This window comes from Coregonus clupeaformis, chromosome 35, assembly GCF_020615455.1.
Source record: "Coregonus clupeaformis isolate EN_2021a chromosome 35, ASM2061545v1, whole genome shotgun sequence".
Taxonomy (NCBI): domain Eukaryota; kingdom Metazoa; phylum Chordata; class Actinopteri; order Salmoniformes; family Salmonidae; genus Coregonus; species Coregonus clupeaformis.
The window spans coordinates 14,240,452-14,265,202 of NC_059226.1; the positions used below are offsets into that span (position 1 = coordinate 14,240,452).

Genomic DNA, 24,751 nt, shown 5'->3' on the forward strand with positions numbered 1-24,751 from the left:
TTTGTATGGGACACTTTTAAATGTACTTTTAGAGGACATTCAATACAATACTCATCATTAAAACAAAAGCAGTTTAGGTCAAAAGAGATTAGACTAATAAAGGAAATAGAGGAAATAACAGTGCAGGTAGATGGTAATGGAAACTGGACTATAGAGGCACAAAATAGGTTAGAGGAAAAACAAAAAGAATTGGAGGTACTTATTCAAGAACGATCAAGTGTAATTTATTACAAAAATAAAGCAAATTAGATGGAAAATTGTGAAAAATTCACACAATTTTTCTTGAATCTTCAACATAGAAATGCTACCAAAAATAATTTACAGAAACTCGTTACAAATGATGGAGTCATCCACATGATTCACCAAATTATATTTTGAAAGAGTAAGCAAAATATTTTAAGCATATTTTTTTTTTCCGTCTCCTCCATTTTTGCTGAATGATGTTAACTGTAAGGTTTGATTTCCTAATATTAATGTAAAATTAACAAATTTACAGAAAGACCTGTGTGAAGGCCAACTTACAGAAGAGGAACATTTTGAGGCAATTCAATATTTTCAGTCTCGATAAACACCAGGGCTTGATGGTATACCAGTAGAGGTATATCAGACCTTTTTTGATGTACTCAAAGAGCCATTATTAGCATGTTTTAATTACTCCTATAAAAATGGTAGACTTTCAGGTACTCAACAAGAAGGTCTGATTTCGTTACTACTAAAACAGGACCCAGGTGGTAAGTATAAAGATTCAGTCCATTTAAAAAACTGGAGGCCTCTTACACTTCAATGGTGTGATGCGAAAATTCTGGCGAAATACATAGAATAAAAAGGTTTTACCAGATATTGTTCATCCTGATCACACAGGTTTTTTACATGGACAATATATTGGAGATAATATATGACAATTACTTGAAACATGTGAACATTATGAAACATCAAAGATACCAGGCCTGGTCTTCACAGCAGATTTTGAAAAGGCGTTTGATAAAGTACGACTAGAATTTATTTATAAATGCCTGGATTACTTTAATTTCAGTGAATCTCTTATAAAATGGGTTAAAGTTATGTACAGCAACCCCAGATGTAAAATGTTAAATAATGGTTACTTCTCAGGAAGTATTGAGCTTTTAAGAGGAGTAAAACAAGGCTGTCTGTTGCCTCCATATCTATTTATTATGGCCATTGAAATGCTAGCTATTAAAATTTGATCCAACAAGAACATCAAGGGGTTAGAAATCCAGGGGATAAAAACAAAAGTATCAATGTATGCTGATGACTCAAGTTTTTTCTTAAGTCCGCAATCTGGATCCCTGCACAGTCTCATTGAAGATCTTGATCACTTTTCTAGCCTCTCTGGAAAGTATTGCCCTTTCTTAAACAAACCATTCAAAGCTGGTTGCAATTTCAGTTTCATCCTCCAGATAAGATAGAACAAATATTACAACAAATGTTTAAACTCAAATATACTGATAAATAAAAAAACGTTCTTTATGGATTTTTTTTATTTATTGTATTATATATATTAATTATATTATGAATAGAAATGGAGGAGTTATGTCACATATGCAGCTATCAAAAATAAATGGGAATGTCTGCTCAATCCAAACTTACAACCAACTGATTGCAGCATTACCACAAAAATGGAGGGAAAAGGGAGAAGATAGGGAACTTGTTTGCCTGACATATAATAAAGATACAAATTGACTGAAAGGAATTGGCATACATAGAACAATATACCAGTTTAATTTGAGGACAAAAATTTTGACAGCTGCACCATATAGGTTGCAAAATAAATGGGAAGAGATATTCGATGTCCCGATTCAATGGCACATGGTTTATGAACTGGTATAAAAAACAACACTTGATTCAACACTTTTCAATTTAAATTGTTATACAAAATTCTTGCCACCAACAGAATGCTATGGGGCATACAACAATCTCAGCTCTGTAGATTTTGCTGCGAAGAGACAGAATCACTAGATAATTTATTCTGGTATTGCCCCTATGTAGCTTGTTTCTGGTCACAGGTTCAGGAATGGATTGAAATAAATCACAACATTCACAAAAAATTAACCTTACAAATAGCAGTGTTGGGCAATTTGGAAAGCCATAATCAGTCAATAAATAATATAATAATACTTGTGGGAAAAGGTTTCATCTTTAGCTCACAATCTGTGGATACTACACGATTAGAATGGTTCAAAAGGTATGTAAAACATCACAGCACAATTGAAAAATACATGGCACATGGAAACCAAACGAGGGTGGTCTATGGTGATAGGTGGGATGGGCTGAGAGTGGCTGAGGGTTGGGATTAAAGAGCTAATGTTTGGTAATGTATTATTGTTATGTGACTGCTTTATATAAAAGTACCATGTATATAAAATATATATGTACAGTGGCTTGCGAAAGTATTCACCCCCCTTGGCATTTTTCCTATTTTGTTGCCTTACAACCTGGAATTAAAATTGATTTTCTGGGGGTTTGTATCATTTGATTTACACAACATGCCTACCACTTTGAAGATGCAAAATATTTTTTCTTGTGAAACAAACAAGAAATAAGACAAAAAAACAGAAAACTGCAGCGTGCATAACTATTCACCCGCCCAAAGTCAATATTTTGTAGAGCCACCTTTTACAGCAATTACGCTGCACTTCTCTTGGGGTATAATATAATATGCCATTTAGCAGACGCTTTTATCCAAAGCGACTTACAGTCATGCGTGCATAAATGTTTTTGTGTACGTGTGGTCCCGGGGATCGAACCCACTATCTTGCCGATACAAGCGCCGTGCTCTACCAGCTGAGCTACAGAGGACCACGTCTCTATAAGCTAGCCACTGGGATTTTTGCCCATTCTTCAAGGCAAAACTGCTCCAGCTCCTTCAAGTTGGATGAGTTCTGCTGGTGTACAGCAACCTTTAAGTCATACCACAGATTCTCAATTTGATTGAGGTCTGGGCTTTGAGTAGGCCATTCCAAGACATTTAAATGTTTCCCCTTAAACCACTTGAGCGTTGCTTTAGCAGTATGCTTAGGGTCATTGTCTTGCTGGAAGGTGAACCTCCGTCCCAGTCTCAAATCTCTGGAAGACTGAAACAGGTTTCCCTCAAGAATTTCCCTGTATTTAGCACCATCCATCATTCCTTCAATTCTGACCAGTTTCCCAGTCCCTGCCGATGAAAAACATCCCCACAGCATGATGCTGCCACGGGGTGATGGTGTTCTCGGGGTGATGAGAGGTGTTGGGTTTGCGCCAGACATAGTGTTTTCCTTGATGGCCAAAAAGCTCAATGTTAGTCTCATCTGACCAGAGTACCTTCTTCCATATGTTTGGGGAGTCTCCCACCTGCATTTTGGCGAACACCAAATGTGTTTGCTTATTTTTTTCTTTAATCAATGGCTTTTTTCTTGCCACTCTTCCATAAAGCCCAGCTCTGTGGAGTATACAGCTTAAAGTGGTCCATGGACAGATACTCCAATCTCCGCTGTGGAGCTTTGCAGCACCTTCAGGGTTATATTTGGTCTCTTTGTTGCCTCTCTGATTAATACCCTTCTTGCCTGGTCCATGAGTGTTGGTGGGCGGCCCTCTCTTGGCAGGTTTGTTGTGGTGCCTTATTCTTTCCATTTTTTAGTAATGGATTTAATGGTGCTCCGTGGGATATTCAACGTTTCGGATATTTTCTTTATAAACCAACCCTGATCTGTATTTCTCCACAACTTTGTCCCTGACCTGTTTGGAGAGCTCCTTGGTCTTCATGGTGCCGCATGCTTGGTGGTGCCCCTTGCTTAGTGGCATTTCAGAACAGGTGTATATATACAGAGATCATGTGACAGATCATGTGACACTTAGATTGCACACAGGTGGACTTTATTTAACTAATTATGTGACTTCTGAAGGTAATTGGTTGCACCATATCTTATTTAGGGGCTTCATAGCAAAGGGGGTGAATCCATATGCACGCACCACTTTTCCGTATTTTCTTTTTTAAATAAGTAATTTTTTTCATTTCACTTCACCAATTTGAACTATTTTGTGTATGTCCATTACATGAAATCCAAATAAAAATCCATTTAAATTACAGGTTGTAATGCAACAAAATAGGAAAAACGGCAAGGGGGATGAGTACTTTTGCAAGGCACTGTATATTGTAAATGTAAAATGTATGTATATGTAGCAGAAAAGCTATAAAAAAAAACTACAAATATATTTGTCCTCCGAAGAGGGTTAATAATTTTTTTTTAAATTAAATAAAATAAAAATAACTGTAGTTCACCACATTTCTGTGTGTTTTTGTATGTGTAATGAGTGTTTTAATATTTAGGCAACATAAATTGTAGGATTTACACCTGTACATTCCCAATAAAGCTACCTCCAGCTACCTGCAATACGAAAATTACACTACCCCCAGGCACAAAAGTGCATGCACACACCTGAAGAGCTATCAAGCAACTCATGCCAACCACACAATCTCAGATATAATTAATTTAACATTGCCTAATTAATGGATGGATAAGGATAACTTCTGAAAGATTAGCAAAAGCAGGAGGAAATTCAACTCGCGGGAAAATACCACAACCATCGCCCTGAATAATGCTAGCAAGCTAACTACACAATCTGAAGAAAATGAAAATAAAAGATAACTTTAATATCCTGCAGGGCAAAATATCAGTCTGTGCCTGTTGTTGCTGAATTAATAATTTAATGGATTAATAAGGATAACAAAAGCAGGGGGAATATTCCACTACACTTCTGCTAAATCACACGCACCCCAGATTGAATAGAGCTAACCAGACATATTTAGAGAAAGGTGTCCAATGGAGTTCCCCATCTCTGAGCTATAGCTAACGTTAGCAAGCACCATTCCTCTTTCATCTGAGATGCCTCTCATTCCAACTACAGAATCCCCCCATAATAATATATCCCAAGGCAAAATGTCAGGTGCATTCGACTAAAGGTGCATTCGACCTAGCTAAACTCTCGCTCCCTCCCTAGACAGACAGTATTTTTGTCCAGTGTGTAGCCTACGACCACTTTGCCACTAATACCATAGCGTTAGCACCATGCCACCCATGTCATGCAGCCACCGGTTAAGTAGCCTATCCAAAGAAACACACATATGGATTTCTGCTTGTTGTTAATACTAAAATGATTTGCTCTATAGCTACAATATCACTGATTATTTTACCAGCAAGAAAGATCAACGCAACGGACCGACATGTCAACTTGGCTAGCTAACACAATCCAAACAAGCTAGCTAGCTATTAGCTTGGTTAAGAAAACATTCAGTAGGTATATGAAATTAGTACATATCAAGCAGCTGCTCAAAAATATTTAGCCGACTTTTCCCCCGAAAAGAAAAGATAAAATAGCTTGAGTAGAACAGAAAGCTTATTTTCTCATGAGTCTTCCCTCACAGACCGTTTGGCGCGGAGCATCGCATTAGTGGAAATCAAGACTGTATTTATTTACAGTAGTACCCTAACGCTGCTGTAGTTGGCGGCGCCAAACGGTCTGTGGTGTGTGTATGCTGTATCGCATAGTTGAAACCAAGATTGTTCTGCCGGTTTTGCTAACGCGACTCTAACCTATCTACAACCAGGCCTGCCCTGAGAACAATCTCAACTATGCAATACAGCACACACACACCACAGACCATTTGGCGCCGCCAACTACAGCAGCGTTAGGGTATGACTGTAAATAAATACAGTAAGTTAGAGTGATCTTTTACAGGAGGCTTACAATTACAGTTAATAACAGCATTTTCCAGCATTTTACCCATTATGCAGTGCAATCTACAGCATTAATGCTGTAAAACACATTAAAGGTATTTTACTGTGCATTCTACAGTGTTTTACTGTTGAAATTACAGAAAAGTCTTACAGTGCGGGCTGACATGGTTACAAGTGGTCAGCGGTTGTGAGGCCGGTTGGACGTACTGTCAAATTCTCTAAAACGACATTGGAGGACGACTTATGGTAGAGAAATGAACATTCAATTATCTGGCAACAGCTCTGGTGGACATTCCTGCAGTCAGCATGCCAATTGAACACTCTCTCAAAACTTCTGTGGCATTGTGTTAGGTGACAAAACTGTACATTTTAGAGTGGCCTTTTATTGTCCCCAGCACAAGGTGCACCTGTGTAATGATCATGCTGTTTAATCAGCTTTTTGATATTCCACACCTGTCAAGTGGATGGATTATCTTGGCAAATGATAAATGCTCACTAACAGGGATGTAAACAAATTTGTGCCTAAAATTTGAGAAAAATACACTTTTTTGTGCGTATGGAACATTTCTGGGTTATTATTTCAGCTTATGAAACATGGGACCAACACTTTACATGGTGTGTTTATAGTATAGTATAGTATATATTAATTTGGGGACAGGTGGAAACACACATTAAACATTCATGGACATTTAACTAGCTTGCTGTTGCTAGCTCATTTGTTCTGGTAGATAGAGCCTCATAGTGGAGGTGTCATAATACCCATAAAACCTAACGGTCAAACAGGGAAATGGTCCCAATCTATTTTCCACCATTCATTTTTCCCATAGGGGATTTTAGAGACACTTCAAATAAGGGCTATGTTTCGTGTAGGCTTACCATGGCGTGACGCTTTGATAACCATGTCAATCTTTCTCAGACAAGGTGACTTTTATCAATATATTCAGCTTTTTTTACTCTCAGATTCAAAAATGCTAATTAGCATCAAAGTAGACATGATGCAAAACTACAAATCCCTGCAAGCTCTTGCACGTTATCTCTAGCTGACACCTTTGCTAACAGGTATTGTGTCAATTAAAAATTTGCACAAGACAGTTGACAGAATTGTCCATTTAAAGAAATGTTGCCAATTCATTCATTACTACATACATTTCAAAAGTGCTAAAGAAATAGTTAAATTGACTATGTCAGTCCTAGCTCGCTCTTGAATGTCTTAATCGAAATTACGGATTGCCTCTTATCTGCTTTTTGTCCCCTTATGCCATTGTTTGTACATCTCAATTGTCAGTAGAAACCACATTTGTTTAAGCAAGTCAGCCATGTCAGCTATGTTTTTTTTAAAGGCAGTAAATGAGGCTCAATTATCTGTTTCGCTGCCAGACAAGGCTCCGCTGATAGCCAGGTTTAGCAGTGGTAAGATGTTGGGACTCTGCTGTTGGGACAGCTTTATGTAGGCCCTAACAGTTTGTGGGCACCGTTTGTCACCTTTATAGTGCAATTAGTGTATTGTTTAGTGTTGTGTTGTGTAGTCGCTTTGCTGGCATGCATCCCACATCCCAAGATGTACATGCTAAAATCGCCACTTGCATTCGGTTGAATGGTTTAGAAATTACAGCACTTTTTGTACATATGCCATTTTAGGGGACCAAAAGTATTGGGACAAATTCACTTATACAGTATGTGTATTAAAGTAGTAAAAGTGAAGTATTTGGTCCCATATTCATAGCACCCAATGACTACATCAAGCTTGTGACTACAAATTTGTTGGATACATTTGCTAATAGTTTTGGTTGTGTTTCAGATTATTTTGAGCCCAATAGAAATTAATGGTAAATAATGTATTGTGTCATTTTGGATTTACTTTTATTGTAAATAAGAATAGAATATGTTTCTAAACCCTTCTACATGCATGTGGATTCTACCATGATTACGGATAATCCTAAATGAATCTTGAATAATAAGTGAGAAAGTTACAGAAGCACAAATATCATACCCCCAAGACATGCTAACCTCTCACCATTACAATAACAAGGGAGGTTAGCATTTTTTATATTTGTGCTTCTGTAACTTTCTCACTCATCATTATTTACGATTCATTAAGGATTATCCGTAATCATGTCAGATGCTGTGTGTGTGTTTGCCATTGTGCTGAAAGGTCTTCTTATCTTGTGTCCCCTGTGGACCCATTTTAGGGTTTTCTCAGCTGTTTTACACAGGTTGTGTGATATCATCAGTGAGTCTTCTCCAAGTTAAGTCGCAACAACACTATGACAATATCAGGATTAACTAAGGCCATTTTTGTTAGGCCTCTATGTAAATATGTTAGATTAAAAGAGATTTCAGCTGTAGACGTCACATTTATTTAATAATAATAATAATAATAATATGCCATTTAGCAGACGCTTTTATCCAAAGCGACTTATAGTCATGCGTGCATAAAAATGTAATTGTTACAATAACAAACATGTCGGATCAGGTTGCAATAATCAATACAGTTTGCAATGGCATTCATAAATACAAAAATAAATAAATAAAAACATTGTTACATTGTCTATAGCCTAAAAAAATCTATCACATAATTGTTCAGTATAAAATGTGCTTTAATTCGCAGAGTTGTGAATACATTAGCCTACTACACAACAAATGACTAAATACGTTTTAAAAAACAAATAAATAAACGTGTAAATAAATAGTTGAATAAATAGATATATAAATAAATAATCTCTACACACACATAAGGCTTATTGGCTAGTCCTTCGTGTTGTGTCTAGTCTTCGCATGTGTAGCAGCACCACTGTCCTTATGTCTTCCCAGCTGCTTGCGCTGTATTCCTGCATTAATGAAATACACATGTGAATATTTTAGAATAGACACATGTTGTATTATCACTTATAAATGTATCCCGATTTGGTGAATGTACTCTCTTGGTAAGACAAATTCACCAACCTACCTCTCGTTTCAAGTAATTCGTCAGGAATTTGAAGTGAAGGCTCATCTTTTTGTTCACTCCTTTGACATACTTTGATAGTCTAGGTTTTATAGCCTTTACCTGTTGGAACAAATTAAGTCATACATTTGATATTATGATTCGTTTAAACCACATTGTATGATAATCTAAAATGATAGGATAATGTTTGCCTTTTTGCATTAGGGCCCTAATGTTAAGAGGCGAAAATCACAAATCACATAGACTTACGCATCCGATGTCTGGCGATGCAGGTCATTCATAAACCTGTCAACTCCTTTCTGGTCCCAGGCGGTGGACTCATACTTACCACTGCTGTACAATTTCTTTATAGCTTTCAGAGTTTGCGAAATGAAGGCAATCTGGTCGTCAGCCTAGAAGAGTGATTTATACTAGTATGAATTGAGGACAAATATCAGAAAAGTATAGAAAATTGCGTATTCGTTATAACCTAGCCTACACTATTAGAAAAAAAGGATAGAACTATAACCTTTTTTCTAAGAGTGTAGGCTATGCATATTTATTACCTTGAAATGATCGACTTGTCTGTATTGCTTGTCAGGGAAAGTGATCTGAGGTTCTCGAGAGACTACATGACCCTGAGATGCCAAAAAATATAAACAAAATATTTTGTATTATTAATACTGTATACATAAAGGAGTAACGGAATTAAATAAAACATAGCAGCACATGAAATGTTGAAAAGATGGGGAATACTTATACTAATACTAAATACTTATTTTCCACCATAATTTGCAAATAAATTCATTAAAAATCCTACAATTTGATTTTCTTGATTTCTTTTTCTCATTTTGTCTGTCATAGTTGACGTGTACCTATGATGAAAATTACAGGCCTCTCTCATCTTTTTAAGTGGGAGAACTTGCACAATTGGTGGCTGATTAAATACCTTTTTCCCCCACTGTATTTCTAATATGTCTCTGCCTATATGGTCAATTTGTAACAGGTTAAAGAAATGGATCTGCCATGGCAAGATCACTGTGGGTCTGGCGAGTTTGAGAAAGATAATACATTTGCTCTTTTCGGTCACTGTATTTAGCATACACAACCAGGTTAAGAACAATCATACACAGAAGATGTACCACAAAGGACATGTTTAGAGCTGCCATGTGTCCAGTCAGTTGATAAATCCCTGAAGACAAACTCTAAATGGTGTTTTATGTGCCCTACCTTTATAGTCTCCCTCATTGAAGTGCCATGGATGAGGTAATATGGAATTCCCTAAGGCTATATATATAAAAAAGGAAATTTCAAGCGGGGAAACTGAAAGAGAATTGAAAATTCCATTCCTTCACCTTGCATAGGTGTTGACGAAATTCTGCGTTCTTGTCTTCTGTGTGCTGGTGTGCGCAAGAATGTTGCTCAAATGATAGGCTATGTAAATACTTATTTGAACTAATACATAATCAAAACAGAGAACAATATAATGGCAGGTACACAGTGTTCTTCACCCAATGTATTTTTAATACAGTAGCCTATGTTGTTTTTGTAGTTAAATGTTACCTTTATTAAGTAGGCATGATAGCCTACTGTATAAGCATTTAATTACATACTTTTTATATCCCCTCTCCTAAGGGATGGAACGTGTAACTAATTGTATGGCTACTCTGTTACAGAAAGAAACACATGATGATAATAGTTGGACTCAACACAGCTGCTCCAGCAGTTATCGAAATGTACTACATGTAGCCTACATGGCATTTCAGTATTTCGTTGTAAAACAAATTGACATTGGCATATAAAAAGGTAATTCAAACAACTTCTTGTGGACCTGATTTCTTATTAACAGCTAGATACAATGTCATTATTAACGTAGCAATTTAGGAGAATTAGGTTAAGTTTAGGAAAAGGGTCAGGGTTAGATAAAATGCAAAACATTTTATAATAGTTTGACAATTAGGAACCCTTCCAGCCATGAAAGTGGGACAGCCTCTGTCGCGGGGGATGATGACATCGGTGAATACAAACCATAAATCGCTTTCACTTTCGAAATCAACAATTGTTACCCACCATTGCATTTCGTCATCTATCCCAGAATGTAGAACATAACACGTCACTTTTTTAGATGGTTAGTTCAATTGTCGTGAATTCCCATGTTCTCCTATGGTTTTGAACATAACTTTTATATATTTTTATGAATATATCACATGATTTCACATTATTGATTTGTTTATGTAATTATTTGTTTATTTATTTCAATGAACTGTACAATGCAATTCAGCGCTTAGCTGCCAATGTTGTACACCATGACAATAAACTAAACTATACTATAAATATGTTTCATACCAACTGGATATTTTATTGGCTATAGGCCCAAAAAAGAAAAACGGTCTAACGCTGCATTATAATCTACAATACTCGCTATTCTCTCAGAACTTCAACTGTCATATTTCAGTAGAGTGTAATCTGATTGAGACAATGTCCATGGACAATGTTTTGATCCGCTTGAAGTGATGTCAACAGGCCAGCAGGGGGCATTCTTCCCCATTATGTGCTGTTGTGAGGACAACAGTTTTAGAGAGGATCGATGTAGTAGTTAGAGCTAGACAAGAGAAGATATGGATGCTTAGAATTCCTAAATTGCTGTATTAATCGCTTGAATGCCATTCTCAACTATGTGCTTTAAAATATAAGTTGAATACATTAGTAGATTAAATCTAATCTAATTAAATCTAATCAAATTGCATTTGTCACACACGTATAAAATGTGCAGTGAAATGCTTGGGTGCAAGGCTAGCACCCTCAATAATATTATTACATGCCTATTGCATGTATAAGCAATATGTAATGATGAACTCGTCTGTTGGCTACATCATCTCTCCTCATTCTCCTGGTTAAAAGTACAATACTGTCTGCTTTTGGTCAAATATGGCAGATACACACCTGGTTTCAGTTCTGTTTGCTTTCAGGACAGTACATGTAACCCAATACAATGTGATTGTGCAGGCTATTCTGAAACCCTTTCCCCCATCCAGTTTTCTGTGGACTCATTGAAGTGAAGGATTTACCCCTTTGCCCTGACATTGGCAGGATGTTTTTACACAATTAAGTGCATCCTCCATATTTCCTTTTAAAAAGGAAACTGTTCTGATAAGTGTGACTCATGTTGCAGTGTCCTACATCTATCTAATATGAGTCATTCAAACAACTTATTTTTCATGTGTGTGATTAATAAAGCTCATCCCTTAATCTTCCTAAAGAAAATATATATACAGTCCTCACCATATGCATTTGGATTTGGACGTCTTGGGTTGACGGGATGAAAGGTGGGTCCTCCAGAGCTGCCTGTCCTCCATTGCAGACACAATCTCCTCCTCCTCCAGTCTCTGGCCTTCCCCTTCTGCTGGTACCATGCTGTGGTTGCCAGTTGATTAGTTCACTAAAGTTGTTGTTTTTAGTTAAGCTATGGAATACATTTCATTTCATTTTACAGTATTTCATGCACCATAACTGTCCATCAGAGGGTATGGTAGCATATTTCACATTTTAGTGTGAATCCCACTAAATGTAAAGCTCTAAATCAAAACATCACCTTGGACATTGGTTAAATAAGAAGTAGTGTCACAACACAAACATTATGGACAGTGGTAAAATATTTATTTCAAGAAAATAACATATAATAATTATAATAATAATAATAATAAATAATAATATTAATAATAATAATACTATTGTGTTATATTTTTCGATATATGTATTTATTCTTTCCCCCCTCACAGTAATCAACAAGCAAAATAAATAGGCTACAGAATACAGAATGAAATATAAGATGCAAAATGAAAAAACATGTTCCTATAAGTTAAAAACGAACAATGGTGACCCTGGCCATGACCCCACTCCCTGCGGGTGTCTCAGGAGGAGTTGGGATATACAAGAAACACATTTCCGTTACACATTTGTAAAAGAAACACCCACAGGAGACAAATATAAGCACCCCTCAAATAATTATTATAATGCATTTCCCTAACCTTAACCCAAACATTAACATCAGTCAAACTATACCTAAATGTAACCTTAACCTTCGTTCCTAAACCTAACCTGAATCATAACCTCAATTAATTTGTACAGCTATGACTGAATTCAGTTTTTCTTCTGCCGGTCGAATATCCACTTCCTAGTTTTATACATTGGGACGAACTTCAGCATAGTTTTCGACCCCTGAGAAGCGAATGACTTTGACCTCTTTGGTTTTGGCCTTGAAGTCCTGCCACAGGTTATCTGGAGACAACACCTTGTTGTAGAGCAGGTACCTGTTGAGGTGGCTCTCCTCCAGCCAGGCAGCCTCGATGGAATTCCCCTCATCCACCTCAAACCGGTTCCGACATACCTTTGTTAGTGTGTACACATCCTCCACAAACCCTCCGATCATAGCCCCACCATAGTAGTAGTCACCCTCATCCATGGGGATGAAGGCCATCGAGGCTGGACGCCGTTCGTACGGGAAGCGGTCACGGGTCTGCTCATAGTAGTCTGGGTGTATCACAGTAACCAGCCTTCCAAGAGACTCGGCCCCCCAACGAGCGTGGAACTTGCTGTCCACGTCCAGACAGAAGATGTAGTCGGCCTCCCTGCTGATCTGACTTTCAATGATCTCCGTCCTCCGGGCTGATATCTCCTGCCAGCGGTTTGAACCTGGGACCTTGATCACACTCAAATGTATCCCCTGAGTTAGGTTCACTGAAGGAACATCGTGGGTACGATCAGTGAAAACATAGTAGCGCACGTTGAAGCCGACCATGAAGTAATGATGCAGCACCACTCCGATTCAGAGGGGTTGGCTTAAATAAGGAAGACGCATTTTGGTTGAATGCATTCAGTTGTGCAACTGACTAGGTATCCCTTTAACTGCATCATTATTATCATAGGACATTATACCACTTTCAGACCAGTATAGAGTCTAGCGGATAATACATGAAGTAGTCCAATTATTCACGTGTTGAAGTCATGAATCATGACAACATTATGATATTTCATTACCTGCCATTTTACATCAGGAACTTATGTCCTTATAGTTGCACTGTTGAAGAAGTATTGCTAGTTCAATTTCCCTTTTGAATATTTGGCAATAGTTGTAGGCTACTCACCTTCCAATGGCAAACACTGTGGTTGCTATGGTGAGGTTCATGGGCTTATAGATATTGTAGACAAGCACAGGGTCAAAGGTGCCTTCCCAGACGATGGGCGCCAACCATGGGGTCACTGCCACCACATCAGTACGTCTACAGAAACAGAACAAGGTCCAGCCTGACTGTGTTGTACTGACCAGAGCCATGATATGACCTCAATATTTCACTATTGGACTGGCAATTAAAGGACCTTTGTTTCAAGGTGTGGTATATTAGGCTACACTTCCCCACACTGATGTGTCAGACACTAACAGCATAGTTTGTCAGCTAATATGTCTTTAACATAAGATAAAAATGCTGCTTACCCCACCAAGACACTGGGCTGCTTGTACAATAGCCTCGGAGAACAAAATGTAGTTAATTACTTAATTGTAATGAAGAGATGGGCTGATGTTGGTAGTATTAGACCGACCTGTAATAGTTGTACTACTACAGAAAATATATACTGAACAAAAATATAAAGTCAACATGCAACAATTTCAATGATTTACAGTTCATACAGTGCCTTGCAAAAGTATTCATCCCCCTTGGCGTTTTTCCTCTTTTTGTTGCATTACAACCTGTAAATTAAATGGATTTTTATTTGGATTTTATGTAATGGACATACACAAAATAGTCCAAATTGGTGAAGTGAAATGAAAAATATAACTTATTTCAAAAGATTCTAAAAAATAAATAACGGAAAAGTGGTGCGTGCATATGTATTCACCGCCTTTGCTATGAAGCCCCTAAATAAGATCTGGTGCAACCAATTACCTTCAAAAGTCACATAATTAGTTAAATACAGTCCACCTGTGTGCAATCTAAGTGTCACATGATCTGTCACATGATCTCAGTATATATACACCTGTTCTGAAAGGCCCCAGAGTCTGCAACACCACTAAGCAAGGGGCACCACCAAGCAAGCGGCACCATGAAGACCAATGAGCTCTCAAAACAAGTTAGGGACAAAGTTGTGAAGAAGTAAAGATCAGGTTTGGGTTATAAAAAAATATCAGAAACTTTGAACATCCCACGGAGCACCATTAAATCTATCTAAGAATATGGCACCACAACAAACCTGCCAAGAGACATACATTTTTAAATATAGTATACATCTAATCTAATTACTCATTGTCCTATCATGATGGAAAGATCCCTAACCCTATAACCTAGACACCCACCTGAGCGACCCATACACCAAAGAGAAGTTCCCATCTATTTTATGGACCTGCTGTGAATATGCAGCCTAAACAGAGAAATAAATGCGGTCAGAGACCTACTTGAGCAGCACCGCCCCCTCAAGATTCTGAGCCTGCCTGGCAGGGTTGGTCCTACAAAGCCAGAGCCCCCTGATGGGAGAGCATAATATACAAGGAAATTCTCAAAGCTGCTAATGAGAACCTTGACAACCTTTTACCTAGCCGGTGGGGATTCCGGTGGGGTACGCCCACCCAGGTAGTGGCAGTGCTGGCAACACTGGCTGCAGTAACCCATGGGGAGGGGGTCACACTCGGACAATCAGAGAGGGGGTTTATCATTGTGGCCCAGGTGGCACAAAATAATCAAAGGTCTGACCGCATGGAGATGCTTGGGAAAATGGTTACAACAGGGGATCAGAGTGTTTGTGTCTCAGGTGAAGAGGGTGGATCTGATCTCCATCACCTAGGACTTGACATAGATTAAGTAGATTAATCAAATCTCACATTGTTATCAATTTCTGCTCAATCTGCATGCTTTCTCAATCAGCTTTAACTGTATGTGCACTCGTAGATCAAGTTATTTCTCGAGTTGGGCTCTGGGATATAACAGCCGTTGAGTATCGGATTTTATGGTGGATTGTGGAGGAGGGGGGTTGAGTGTGTTGGAGTATGTGAGTATGTGCGTGTGTGCTTGTCTGGCATCTGTTGTGGGGGGGTGGGGATGTTGGGGGGGGGTATGGGATGGACCGCGGGAATTATTTGCTAGGATAATAATTGCTTGTCAATGAATTAAATGTAATACAATGGCAATCCTGGTTATATGTTAGAATCCTATGCGTGAACTGCCGACATTATTACGCATATTAATTGATAATGATGGAAAATAGGATATGCATAATAAAAAATAAAAAAATAGTTATATAGATATATATATATAGAGGTGAAAGCATTGGAAATGCTTTTGGCGGTTAACCTGCTTCTGTTTTGTGGGTGGCACTGTGTGCTGTTTTCGATGGATGGGTCCTGGCCTCTCGGGGCCTTAGGGATACGGAGGGACGTGGGTGGGATGCTGATCACTGGGATGACGGCTCAACTTGGGATGGGGAGGGGCTTTAGCGGGGGAATTAGTGGAGAACAATTGAAGGGTTACTCCCGTAGCAATGCAAATATCACGGTACAGCTATATGGACACTCAATCATTACGCTATTTTTTATTGGTACATTTACAAACATATATAATGATAAATAGACTTGAAACCTGTATCTCATTATGGTGTATGGTGAAATAAGTATAGCCAGTTATAATTGTAATGGCTTAGCTGATAATAACAAAAGAAGAACAATATTTACATGGCTCAAAGAGAAGGAATATAATATCTATTGTATACAGGAAACTCATTCAACAATTCGAGATGAAGTAGCGTGGAAAAAAGAATGGGGGGAAATATACTTCTCCCATGGGCAAAGAAATTCAAAAGGGGTGATGATATTAATTAATAGTAATTTCGATCCGAATGTGCAAATTGTCCAAATAGATACGCAAGGTAGATGGATTATTTTAAATATGGTATTGGACCATAAACAGATATGGCTCATTAACCTTTACGGACCAAATAATGATGATCCACAATTCTTTGACAATATATATAATAAATTATCAAGCCTGCAAGCAACTCAAGACAATATTATTATGGTGGGGGATTATAATACTGTTTTAAATAGCTCAATGGACCGAAAAGGAAATCACACCATAAACAATCACCCACATGCTCTTAAGGAAATTGTGAATGTCATGGATACATTAGAACTAGTAGATATATGGAGGCTTAAATATGCTGATCTAGTGAGATATACATGGCGGAGACTGAATCAAGCTAGTCGTCTTGACTTCTTTCTTATCTCATTCTCGTTGGCACCAAAAGTAAAAAAAAGTGTTGATAGGGGACAGAATGTGGTCGGACCATCATATACAGTGGGGTAAAAAAGTATTTAGTCAGCCACTATTTGTGCAAGTTCTCCCACTTAAAAAGATGAGAGAGGCCTGTAATTTTCATCATAGGTACACGTCAACTATGAAAGACAAATTGAGGAAAAAAATCCAGAAAATCACATTGTAGGATTTTTATGAATTTATTTGCAAATTATGGTGGAAAATAAGTATTTGGTCACCTACAAACAAGCAAGATTTCTGGCTCTCACAGACCTGTAACTTCTTCTTTAAGAGGCTCCTCTGTCCTCCACTCGTTACCTGTATTAATGGCATCTGTTTGAACTTGTTATCAGTATAAAAGACACCTGTCCACAACCTCAAACAGTCACACTCCAAACTCCACTATGGCCAAGACCAAAGAGCTGACAAAGGACACCAGAAACAAAATTGTAGACCTGCACCAGGCTGGGAAGACTGAATCTGCAATAGGTAAGCAGCTTGGTTTGAAGAAATCAACTGTGGGAGCAATTATTAGGAAATGGAAGACATACAAGACCACTGATAATCTCCCTCGATCTGGGGCTCCACGCAAGATCTCACCCCGTAGGGTCAAAATGATCACAAGAACGGTGAGCAAAATCCCAGAACCACACGGGGGGGACCTAGTGAATGACCTGCAGAGAGCTGGGACCAAAGTAACAAAGCCTACCATCAGTAACACACTACGCCGCCAGGGACTCAAATCCTGCAGTGCAAGACGTGTCCGCCTGCTTGAGCCAGTACATGTCCAGGCCTGTCTGAAGTTTGCTAGAGTGCATTTGGATGATCCAGAAGAGGATTGGGAGAATGTCATATGGTCAGATGAAACCAAAATAGAACTTTTTGGTAAAAACTCAACTCGTCGTGTTTGGAGGACAAAGAATGCTGAGTTGCATCCAAAGAACACCATACCTACTGTGAAGTATGGGGGTGGAAACATCATGCTTTGGGGGCTGTTTTTCGGCAAAGGGACCAGGACGACTGATCCGTGTAAAGGCGAATGAATGGAGCCATGTATCGTGAGATTTTGAGTGAAAACCTCCTTCCATCAGCAAGGGCATTGAAGATGAAACGTGGCTGGGTCTTTCAGCATGACAATGATCCCAAACACACCGCCCGGGCAATGAAGGAGTGGCTTCGTAAGAAGCATTTCCAAGGTCCTGGAGTGGCCTAGCCAGTCTCCTGATCTCAACCCCATAGAAAATCTTTGGAGGGAGTTGAAAGTCTGTGTTGCCCAGCGACAGCCCCAAAACATCACTGCTCTAGAGGAGATCTGCATGGAGGAATGGGCCAAAATACCAGCAACAGTGTGTGAAAACCTTGTGAAGACTTACAGAAAATGTTTGACCTGTGTCATTGCCAACAAAGGGTATATAACAAAGTATTGAGAAACTTTTGTTATTGACCAAATACTTATTTTACACCATAATTTGCAAATAAATTCATTAAAAATCCTACAATGTGATTTTCTGAATTTTTTTTCCTCATTTTGTCTGTCATAGTTGATGTGTACCTATGATGAAAATTACAGGCCTCTCTCATCTTTTTAAGTGGGAGAACTTGCACAATTGGTGGCTGACTAAATACTTTTTTTCCCCACTGTAATAGGCATATACATTACTCTGACTGAATTTCCACGTGGGCGAGGATATTGGAAATTTAATCAAAGCCTATTAGATGATAATTTATTTATAATTAGAACAAAGGAATTTATAACTGACTTTTTCCAACATAACATAGGTACAGCGAATCCCCTTATTGTATGGGACACCTTTAAATGTGCCTTTAGAGGCCATGCAATTCAGTACTCATCTCGAAAACAAAAGCAATTTAGGTCAAAAGAGTTTATACTAAGAAAGGAAATAGAAAGTCTAACAGAACAGATAGATGGCAATAAAAACTGTAACATAGAGGCTCAGAATAAATTAGAGGAAAAACAAAAAGAAATGGAAAAACTTATTCAAGAAAGATCAAGTGTAATATATTATAAAAATAAAGCAAACTGGATGGAATATGGGGAAAAATGCACAAAATTCTTTTTTTAATCTTCAACATAGGAATGCTACCAAAAAGAACTTAATGAAACTGGTTACAATTGACGGAGTCACCCATAATTCACCTAATGATATTTTGAAGGAAGAAACAAAGTATTTTAAGCATATGTTTTCTTTTCAGTCGCCTCCATCTCCTCTAACTGAAGCTAATTGTAGAGATTTTTTTTCTATTGATAATGTCAAATTAACAGCCACACAGAAAGACTCATGTGAAGGTGAAATTACAGAGGATGAACTTCTGGATGCAATTAAAGACTTTAAGTCCGGGAAAACTCCAGGGTTGGATGGCATACCAATCGAGGTATACCAAACCTTTTTTTGATATACTAAGAGGACCGTTATTAGCATGTTTTAACCACTCCTATGTAAATGGTAGATTATCTGACACTCAAGAAGAAGGTCTGATCTCATTATTACTGAAACAGGATACAAGTGGAAAATATAAAGATCCAGTCCATTTACAAAATTGGAGGCCCCTTACACTTCAGTGTTGTGATGCAAAAATCCTAGCAAAATGTATAGCGCATAGAATTAAAAAGGTATTGTCGGATATTATTCATTCTAATCAGACAGGTTTTTTTACATGGAAGATACATTGGAGATAATATAAGGCAAGTATTGGAAACAATAGAACACTATGGAAAATATGGGAAACCAGGCCTGCTATTCATAGCAGACTTCGAAAAAGGCATTTGATAAAGTTCGACTGGAATTTATATATAAATGCCTGGAGCATTTCAATTTTGGAGAATCTCTTATAAAATGGGTCAAAATCATGTATAGTAACCCTAGGTGTAAAATAGTAAATAATGGCTATTTCTCAGAAAGTTTTAAACTGTCAAGAGGAGTGAAACAAGGTTGTCCACTATCGGCATATCTATTTATTGTGGCCATCGAGATGTTAGCTATTAAAATCAGATCCAATAATAATATCAGAGGATTAGAAATACAGGGCTTAAAAACAAAGGTGTCATTGTACGCAGATGATTCATGTTTTCTTTTAGATCCACAACTAGAATCCCTCCACAGCCTCATAGAGGATCTAGATACATTTTCTAACCTCTCTGGATTAAAACCAAATTATGACAAATGTACTATATTACGTATTGGATCACTAAAAAATACAATTTTTACATTACCATGTAGTTTACCAATAAAATGGTCTGATGGTGATGTGGATATACTCGGAATACATATCCCAAAGGAAATAAATGATCTCACTTCAATAAATTTTAATAGAAAGTTAGCAAAAATAGATAAGATCTTACTACCATGGAAAGGAAAATACCTGTCAATTTGTGGAAAAATCACCCTGATTAACTCTTTAGTATTATCCCAGTTTACCTATTTGCTTATGGTCTTGCCTACGCCTAGCAAACAGTTTTTTAAATTATATGAGAAAAAAATATTCAATTTTATTTGGAACGGCAAGCCAGACAAAATTAAAAGAGCATATTTATATAATGAATATGAATTCGGAGGACAGAAATTATTAAATATTAAAGCATTAGACCTATCACTAAAATCTTCAGTCATCCAAAAGTTATACTTAAATCCGAACTGGTTCTCAAGCAAATTAGTAAGATTGTCTCACCCACTGTTCAAGAAAGGCCTTTTTCCCTTTATTCAGATTACAACCTCTCACTTTCAGTTATTTGAAAAGGAAATAATCTCCCAAATGTCACTATTTCTAAAACAAACCATAGAAAGTTGGTTGCAATTTCAATTTAATCCTCCAGAAACGACAGAACAAATAATGCAACAAATATTGTGGTTAAATTCAAATATACTAATTGACAAAAAAACTTTATTTTTTGACAGAATGTTTAAAAAGGTATAATCTTCGTAAATGATATCATCGGTAGGACTGGTGGAGTTATGTCGCACATGCAGCTAACAAAAACATATGGAAATGTCTGCTCTACCCAAAATTACAACCAAATAATTGCAGCCTTACCGCAAAAGTGGAAGAGGAAAGTTGAAGGGGGAGAAAGTAAGGAACTTGTCTGTCGGCCTTGCATTAAAGAACATAATTGGTTAAGGAAAACTGTGATAAATAAAAAAGTATATCAGTTTCACTTAAGGACCAAAGGATTGACAGCCGTCCCATATAGATTGCAAAATAGTTGGGAAGAGATCTTTGACGTACCGATCCCATGGCATAGTGTTTATGAACTGACATGCAAAACAACACCGGATTCAAAAATTAGAATCTTTCAATTTAAATTATTATATAAAATTCTTGCTACCAATAGAATGTTATTTATATGGGGGATACAATCTTCCCAGCTCTGCAGATTTTGCTGTGAAGAGATAGAATCATTAGATCATTTGTTTTGGTTCTGTCCATTTGTAGCTTGTTTTTGGACACAGGTCCAGGAATGGCTAAAGGATTGCAATATTTACCTGGAACTAACCTTGCAGATAGCATTACTGGGTGAACTGAAAAGTCATAGTCAATCAATCAATAATATAATAATACTTTTAGCAAAAATGTTTATTTTTAATTCACAATCTGTAGAAGCAATGACAATAGAAAGGTTCAGAACTTTTGTAAAACATCACAGTACGGTTGAAATATATATGGCAAATAGAAATCCTATATGGATGGTGTTAAGAGATAGATGGGAGGTATTGAATAGAGTTGAAGGATGGCACTAATAACAAATAACAACAAATAATAACAAAGATAGCTAATAATGTAAGCATACTGTGTCCATAATAAGTATATAGGTTGTATGTTGGGAGCTTTTGGGAAAGAGCACAGTTAGAAAGATATGGCATTTAGAAGCAAACCGGATGGACATCATGAAAATGATCGGAGAGGTTGAGAGTAGAAGAGGTTCAGGAGCAAAAAAATAATATATATATATATATATATATATATATAGAATTATTGTAAAATTAACTCTGTCCATAAGGTGTAGATAGTAAGTATAGACCGGAAGTAGAGGCCTGGGCGTTGTTGTTCACTAATTTACTCCAAGTAGGGAAAGGATGGTGGGGTTGAAAAGTAATAAAGGGGAATATATATATAAAAAATAAAAATAAACATGGGGGATTGGAAGTGATGCAGACAATTACATTGATAGAAGATACAATCTATCTGCAATATTAAGCTGATCCATCCCCCCCCAAAAAAAAATAATAAAAAAATAAATAAAAAACCTGCCAAGAGAGGGCCGCCCCCCAAATAAGCAAACACGTTTGGTGTTCGCCAAAAGGCATGTGGGAGAAGGTACCCTGGTCAGATGAGAATAAAATTGAGCTTTTTGTCAATCAAGGAAAACGTTATGTCTGGCGCAAACCCAACACCTCTCATCACCCCGAGAACACCATCCCCACAGTGAAGCATGGTGGTGGCAGCATCATGCTGTGGGGATGTTTTTCATCGGCAGTCACTGGGAAACTGGTCAGAATTGAAGGAATGATGGACGGTGCTAAATACAGGGAAATTCTTGAGGGAAACCTGTTTCAGTCTTTCAGAGATTTGAGACTGGGACGGAGGTTCACCTTCCAGCAGGACAATGACCCTAAGCATACTGCTAAAGCAACACTCGAGTGGTTTAAGGGGAAACATTAAAATGTCTTGGAATGGCCTTGTCAAAGCCCAGACCTCAATCCAATTGAGAATCTGTGGTATGACTTAAAGATTGCTGTACACTAGTGGAACCCGTCCAACTTGAAGGAGCTGGAGCAGTTTTGCCTTGAAGAATGGGCAAAATCCCAGTGGCTAGGTGTGCCAAGCTTATAGAGACATACCCCAAGAGACTTGCAGCTGTAATTGCTGTAAAAGGTGGCTCTACAAAGTATTGACTTTGGGGGGGGTGAATAGTTATGCACGCTCAAGTTTTCTGTTTTTTTGTCTTATTTCTTGTTTGTTTCACAATAAAAAATATTTTGCATCTTCAAAGTGGTAGGCATGTTGTGTAAATCAGAGCCATGTGGTTGTGGGTTCGATTCCCACGGGGGGCCAGTATAAAAAAATAAAAAATATATATGTATTCATTAACTGTAAGTCGCTCTGGATAAGAGCGTCTGCTAAATGACTAAAATGTAAAATGTAAATGTAAATCAAATGATAAAATACCCCCCATTTTAATTCCAGGTTGTAAGGCAACAAAATAGGAAAAATGCCAAGGGGGGTGAATACTTTTGCAAGCCACTGTATAAGGAAATCAGTCAATTGAAATAAATGAATTAGGCCCTCATCTATGGATTTCACATGACTATGGGTGGAAATAGGCTCACCCACTTGGGAGCCAGGCCCAGCCACTGGGGAGCCAGGCCCAGCCAGAGTTTTTCCCCACAAAAGGGCTTTATTACAGACAGAAATACTCAGCTTATTGATATTCCACATCTGTCAGGTGAATGGGTTATATTGGCAAAGGAGAAATGCTCACTAACAGGGATGTAAACCAATTTGTGCACAAAATTTGAGAGAAATAAGCTTTTTGTGCGTATGAAAAATGTCTGGGATTTTTATTTCAGCTCAAGAAACATGGGACCAACACTTTACATGTTGCATTTATATTTTTGTTCAGTATACATTAATAGAACCACTGCCCCAACATCCTATGCTCTAAACTCAACACATACAGTATCCCATCACCAATTCAAGCAGTAAATCAAACATGACATTGATGAACATTTCTATGACATAAAAGGACCACTAATCTGATTGATTTTCAGTCCTTTTTGGGAAGATGTTTGGTAGGATTGATTTGATTGTTTTCATCAATATAGCATGACACCATACTGCTATGGTTAGTGAGTAAAATAGAGATACACACTTTTCAGGAGAGACCATGTTCCGTACTTTGCTCCTGACCATGGGCTTACTCAGGCTGTATGAATAGAAGAACATAGAAAGAAGAAAACGAACACAATGAAGATCATAAAAACTAGCAAGGGTACTTTTACATTAAGAAAGATTGTGACTTGCTTCAGCTGTCTAGAAGTATGTTTTTGTTGGTGGAAGGAGTTTAGAAGTTTACATTGTTAGAGGCTAGTGTTGACAATTTGAGGCTAGTATAGTAGTGACTGTATTATAAATATTAGTGGGATTGTAGCTATTAGTGACTGTAGCCCAGTAGTAGTAGCAGTAGTAGTAGTAGGATTGACTGTATTAGAAGTAGGCCTACTAGTTACTAGAGCCAGTTAGGTTACTCTTGGTGGGTTCTACAAATCCTGCCGAGTTGTATCAAATTTGACAAATAGCGGAGAGGAAGAGGCGAAGCGAGAGTCTTGACTCCGCCCCAAAATGTGTAGCACGGAAATACAGCGAGAAGCAGACAAAGTGGAGATTTGTTTTGTACAGAGGTCAATAAGAGTGTCGAATCTGGTCAACGTGAAATTGAATTGCTACCTGAGGCTTATTTAATTGAATATACGTTTTGGCTAGAATGCTCCGGCCTGATCCAACCTCCTTCTGCCTGTCTTCCTCCTTTGCATACATGTATTCCCACTGTTAGAGCGGTCAGTCCATTATCTTGTCAGTATGTAGATCATCTTTGGCAATAGCGACACCAACAGGCATGGAGCGGCCATCTTGCAACGCAATGACTATTCCTTCACAAATTGTCTTTAGATTAGTACAGAGACTATACATCCCAAATCTGAAGTAAATTGGATTTGTGGTTCATAGCAGTTTCGATTGCCTCTGGTTTCAATATTGTTTGAGATATTAACACCAAGGACCTTCAG

The 24,751-nt window shown here is 37.8% G+C and overlaps 1 pseudogene; it reads right to left on the reverse strand.

Annotated features, from left to right (window-relative positions):
* Nucleotides 1-12,835: 12,835 nt before the first annotated feature.
* On the reverse strand, nucleotides 12,836-24,503 carry LOC121551726 (annotated as a pseudogene).
* Between the last annotated feature and the right edge of the window lie 248 nt (nucleotides 24,504-24,751).